The sequence below is a fragment of the Centruroides sculpturatus genome, unplaced genomic scaffold (genome assembly GCF_000671375.1).
Source record: "Centruroides sculpturatus isolate CEXI.00-Female unplaced genomic scaffold, Cexi_2.0 scaffold861, whole genome shotgun sequence".
Lineage (NCBI taxonomy): Eukaryota > Metazoa > Arthropoda > Arachnida > Scorpiones > Buthidae > Centruroides > Centruroides sculpturatus.
The window spans coordinates 69,358-75,797 of record NW_019385091.1 but is presented as its reverse complement, the minus strand read 5'-3'; the positions used below and the strand labels follow the sequence as shown (position 1 = coordinate 75,797).

At 31.8% G+C, this 6,440-nt stretch overlaps 1 protein-coding gene across 1 annotated transcript in view; it reads left to right on the top strand.

Moving 5' to 3' along the window:
* Positions 1-4,022: 4,022 nt before the first annotated feature.
* LOC111634551 (cytochrome P450 4C1-like) overlaps positions 4,023-6,440 on the top strand; it is a 25,314-nt gene continuing 22,896 nt past the window's right edge. The window contains exon 1 of the mRNA XM_023379350.1: positions 4,023-4,078. The gene's annotated coding sequence lies outside the window, so the exon portion shown is untranslated. The remainder of the gene's footprint in view (positions 4,079-6,440) is intronic.

Here is a 6,440-nt window from a genome sequence, read left to right as displayed (position 1 = left end):
CTAATAATAAAGGCAAACTGTAGCGATTTTTATATTTTATTTTAAATTTTAAAATAAAATATATTTAAACTAAGTTGATTATATTTCGATTATTTTCTAAACAAATTTGCCTTGTGTGTGAGGAGGGTAAAATATTTACAGAAATTATTGCATTGTTTGAAAATAAAATTGAGACTTATCACGAGGAAAGTTAAAAAACTAAATTTCACTTCTATGAAAGTAAAGGTGAAATGAAGGTGTTCAATTCAATAGGTCATTTGTTTGCGGATTAGCCAAAACAATCAAGAAAAAATAGGAAAGTGAAAGTAATTAACGTGCAATTAATTCCTTATCAGTTTTTTTATTTTTCCTTGATTTCTATTAATGGCCTTTTCTTTATTTATTGCCAATTGTCATTTGAAATTCTACTTTATTTAATACGAACAATCAATCAACAGTAAAGGGAATTTCCATTCACTGATAATTGTTTTTCTAAATTGCTTTTTAGGAAATGAATTTATTTAATGGTTTTCAAAGCAAACTAATTAAATTCTAAACTGTGTTTTTTATTATTTGCAACAAATTTATTAAAAGTATATGAAATAAATTTAATTAAAATATGCAGAAAAGACAATTCCATATTTTAATTTTAATTACGTATTTTTATGTCTGTAAAAATGATGTCAACACGTGGCAAAGTAATTTGTTTATCGAAAAATATTAATTGCATTTGTCTCTATTTAAACGATGTAATGACTATAATATATATATATATTATTTGTCTATTTATTTGTGTCTGTCGTGTGTATGTATACATAAGCAGTATATTTGCTACTTGTTCATTGTATAAATAAATATATATATATATAGATATCTGGATATATATAAATTTTATTTTCGACATTCCTTTCTTCTTGTGGGCACTAAATTAAAATATTTTTTTATACATATTGTGGGTTTTTCCGGGATTTCATTGAAGAATATCGTCCCCGAGGGATGTTTACCTGGAATGGAACACGTGCTCTCGAGAGATGGGTTCTGTGAATTGAATAAGGCGGTGTTTTTCAACCTTTTTGAATACACGACCCCTTTACAAGTTAAAAAATTCTGGCGACCCCCCTAGGGACATATTAAAACTATATCAGTGATTTAAAAAATTATGTATTTAATTTTCTTTCTGTTGATAGAAATTATTGTTGACTAAAATGAGAATTTAAGAAGAAACGACAATAACTTAAGACACGTATAGTATGTTAATTCCTTCTTATAATAACAATGGGTTCAGAGTGCTGTTGACGTTGACCTTTTTTTTATTTTTTTATTTTTTTAGGATGAGAGTTTATCACTTCTACTTTTCTATTTATTACTTCTTTTTACAAGTCAGCTCAACACTTTTTCGGCTATCATTTCCTGGGGTGGGCCGTACCCACTCAGGCCCCTCCCAGGCGACACCCATCATTCGGACCCCTAAATGTCAATCAAAAAACCAACTGTACTGTATAATAAACAAGTACAACCTTCGCGCTGAAATTGTAGTTTTTTTAATGTAGTGTAGGACCTACAAACACTTGTCTTTTTATTTTACCCGCGATCCCCGTACAAGGCTACGCGACCCCCCTGGGGGTAGCGACCCACAGGTTGAAAAACACTGGAATAAGGCAATGCAATAATTGGACAATATGACAAGAAAATATTTTCCAGAAGTAATTTTATAGAAAAATGACACGTGATTCACATTTGATACGCGATTCAAAAAACTTTACATGGGTAGAATGTTGGTGAAGCGCACAAACCTCCAATCCTCGCATGCCCGAGTTCAATTGTTTCACTCCGAGGGCCGTTTCTCCGATTATACTTGCATTTCACATTACAACACAAACTGATGTAAATCTTATTATATGATGTTATTATTACATCATTTATCGATCTTATATACTTGATCCTAAACGTCCTTATATTTGTTTCACTGTAACGAAAACAATTATAATCAACATAAAGCCAAAGGAATTTAATTCAGTTCATTTCATTGATACCTTTGAGGCCATTGACCCTGATTACACCCAGTGCTTGCTAAGATGAATGAATGGCTTGATTTTCATAACATTTAAAAGGTTCACTCGACAATAAATAACATTTATTCTTATAAATTTCCTTATTGCACACGTGTTTTACCAGATATTTGTCGGGAGAATTATAAATGGACCATTCATTATACATAAACATTGGTATAGAATTTCAGTATAAAAGCTTTCCTGTAAAATTTGATTTTACACGAAATCTTCATCTTGACCAGGGCTGTGTAGTCGTGTAAAAATCTACCGACTCCAATTACGAATCCGAGCAGGGACAGACATGTTACCGAAAGAGATCCGGAAATTCTGACGTCGTCAGGTGAACTCAGAATAAAATATTCAATAAATAGAGTTCTAATAAAGGTGGATCATAGAAACTTTTTATTTCAAAGCTAAAAGACTCCTCTAAGTAATATATAAATAAGTATTCGAAAATTTTTACTTTTCCGGCTGTTACATATAACAGAGGGAAAGTATAGTCCTATATATGGATGTTAGACTGTGTGGGGGGCATGATCTTATTTACCCTGTTTGAAGCCTAATAATTTCTGTAGTCAGAGTGGTCAAATCGGAGTCGGATGGTTTAACACGGGAGTTAGTTATTAAACGTCAAAGTGGTTGAACTAAATCGTGTCCCCATACACATTCTAACATCTCAGGCGAGAACATCTGAACGATCTATTATAAAATGAAAAAAAAAAAGCTTACTTTCAGAGTAGAGACAAATTTTTTTTTTATTTTAAATTTTGAACGCTAATAACGAGTAAAATAGTTATTAATAAGAGATATGACACGTGACCACTTTTATGACTTCACCCTGTCGACCTTTAATTAAGAACCAAAATTTAATAGTATTAATGTATCTTTATACGCGAGCCACAGTGCCATATTTCGTTTCTTAATATATCTCAGGACAAAAAATAAAGAAATTAAACAAATTAGACGCCAACAGACACGTGCGCGCGAATTTTTCCCATTTTATAGACTTTTTTCAGGGATTCGGGAGGTCTCCAAACGTGTAGATTTGTTTAAAAAAACCTGAAGGGTCAAATTTGACACGATTCCAAAACTTTTCCGTTTTATATACATACAAGATTGGAAGTGAAAATGAGAATTAAAAAAAGAGTCGGAGTCGGTGGATTTTTTGACGACTCCGACTCCACAGCCCTGGTCTTGACAATGGTATTGGTTCTACACTAGAGCATGAAAATATTTTGCCATGTCAAATAATAAATTTTTATAAAAACTAAACTATAAGCGTGATTACATGATGTTTCTGCCTCACCGACTTAATGAGAATGGGAGAATCTCTGTTACTTTCTTGGCTCTTACAAAATTGAATTGCAGGAAAATGTTTTTATTCAGTAAAATTTTCATTTCCATTTTACTAAACGAATATTCAAAACAGAAAATTCGTAAAACATAAACATTTTTTGAATTAAAAAATTATTCTAAAAGTAAAAAAAAAAAACAAAATTTAAAGTAAAATACCACCGCTCAATAACAGAACTGGTTCGGTTATGACGCAGGTATCGTCTTCGGTATAGGTAACATCTTTACCTTTAATAACTCAACTATAACATAAATTAGAGTAATAGTTTATTATTATATAACTACTATCAAAATGTACTCAAATTACGACCCCGTTTTAAATGAAAATGTGTTGTAACTAATATAAAACATTAATTGAATTATCCAACCTTGTTGGAAGAAATGGGAGAAATTAACTCTCGTTGTTAGTCTTCTATAATAGGCAGACTGTGAATCACGTGGAAAAAACTCTGATTGTGATTGGCATTATTCGGCACAGATATTTGATTATTACGTACGGTACTGCATCGAAAACTGCAGATCAAGAGAAATATTGACCATGTGTCTGTTGAGTTTATTCCAAATTCTGTTAAGTTTACTTACAATTTCTCTTTTTGTGATATATTTAATACGAAAGAAAAAGAGAAACGGAAGGATACAACAGGAAAATGATTCGACTTCGAACAAATATGGGGAGAATTTGTGTGTATCTGGAGGTAAGCCAATAATTGAATACTTTTTTTTAAAAAAATTTAATTTTTTTTAAAAAAATTAAAAAAATTAAATTTTTTTGNTTTCTTCATAATCAAAATGTTAGGCATCTTCCGCCGAATCACTACACACAACTTTATTTCTCCCAAACATATTTATGTAGCTAAAATTAGTTTTAACTAATGTTAAAAGTTAAAACTAGTTTTGTCTAAAGTCAAAACATGTACAGCAGTAAATTAACTAGACAAAACAGATTTTGTCTAGTTAAAACTAGAATTTACTGTAGTCAAAAATGAATTTGAATTAAAACTAGTTTCAACTAGTTAAAACGCGTTCTAACTAAAAACGGGTTTTGACTGTAACATAGTGTTGTAACATATATATAAGCAGTATAGTTATGACTTGTTCATTGTGTAAAAGTATATATACGTGGATATACACATTTGATTTTTGAAATTTCTTTCTTCCTGTGGGCACTAAATTAAAATATTTATTATACATATTGATGGTTTTTCTGGTATTTCATTGAAAAGTATCGTCCTCGAAGGATGTTTAGCTGGAATGGAACACGTGCTCTCGAGGGATGAGTTCTGTCAATTAAATAAGGCAAAGCAATAATTGGAAAAATATGACAAGAAAGTATTTTCCGGAAGGACTTTTTAAGGAAATGTGAGGCGTAATTACATATTTGATACGAGATACAAAAAACACTTCACATAGGTAGAATGTTGGTGAAGCGCACAAACCTTCAATCCTCGTATGCCTGAGTTCAATTGTTTCACTTTCAGGGCCGTTTCCCCAATTATACTTGCATTTCACATTACTACACAGTCTGATGTAAATCTTATTATTTGGATGTATTTTATGACGTTATTATTACATCATTTAAAGACGTTCTCACATACTTGATCCTAAACATCCTTATATTTGTTTCACTGTAACGAAAACAATTATAATCAACATAAAAGCTAAAGGAATTTAATTCAGTTCATTTCATTGATACCTTCGCGGCCTGATTGAACACAGTGCCTGCTAAGAGGAATGAATGGCTTGATTTTCATAACATTTAAAAGGTTCACTCGACAATAAATAATATTTATTCTTATAAATTTCCTCATTGCACACGTGTTTTACTAGATATTTGTCGGGAGAATTATAAATGACCAATCATTATACATAAACATTGGTGTAGAATTTCGGTATAAAAGCTATCCTGAAAAATTTGATTTTACACGAAAGCTTCATCTTGACCAGTGCTGTGTAGTCGTGTAAAAATCTACCGACTCCGACCAGGGGCGGACTTGTTACCGAAAGAAACCCGGAAATTCTGATGCTATCAGGTGACCTCAGAATAAAAGATTCAATAAATAGAGTTCTAATAAAGATAGAGCGTAGAAACTTTTTATTCCAAAGCTAAAAGACTTTTCTAAGTAATATATAAATATATATTCGAAAATTTTTACTTTTCCGGCTGTTATGTATAACAGAAGGACAGTTTAGCGCTCCATCAAAAAATGACACTTTCAAAATTTTTACATTTTTGGACTCGGGACACTTTGAAATTTCGAGATATGCAAAAGATTCGAGGTTTTTTTTTTNCCGAGACGATCTCCTCTTTAAAAATTGTTAATATATCAATAAAAGAAATCTCCTCCATTTGTTTAAAAGTAATTCTATAGACGTTAATATCAACAAGACGGGAATAAGAGATGTTTCTTATCCCCTCTTTGATTGCACGTGACACGTGGTTACAACAATAAATCGCCTCGTTCGTAGTCAGACGCGACGTTTGATATAAACAATTTCTAGATTGTTCACCAGTTTACAGAAATTATTGTCGGCTGAATGTTAATTTATGGATGAGAGCCGCCAAACTATAGAAATTTATATTATAAAATCCTATCTTCTAGACACCAATATCAATAAATTAAACAAACTTCTCTGTGCCAGTGGTCCGTACTAGCTAGATCCAGACGTCAACACACTAACAGGTGTGCGTATAAATCAGTAATGTCACGGTTCTCTTCCCACAAAAATAGTATAAATGTCCGCTTTTATGCCCTATATATAATAGTATAAATGCCCTGTGGAAGCGGTCCACAGGGCGGACTTCTCCAGAGCAGACATCGACGGCCTCATCAACTGACTCTTACCTCCACCCTATCCGTCGCTACTTCGCCATAACTGCCGTAACGATCCAGGAACGTTTTTACCAACGATCTATATTACGGATCGGGAACTTAGAAGTATTTTTTTTAGATACAGTAGAACTTCGATTAACCTCGAATCTCGATTAAGTTATATATATAAATACAAAAACAAAATTCTTATATATATATATATTAATATTTTTAGACTGTACCTTGA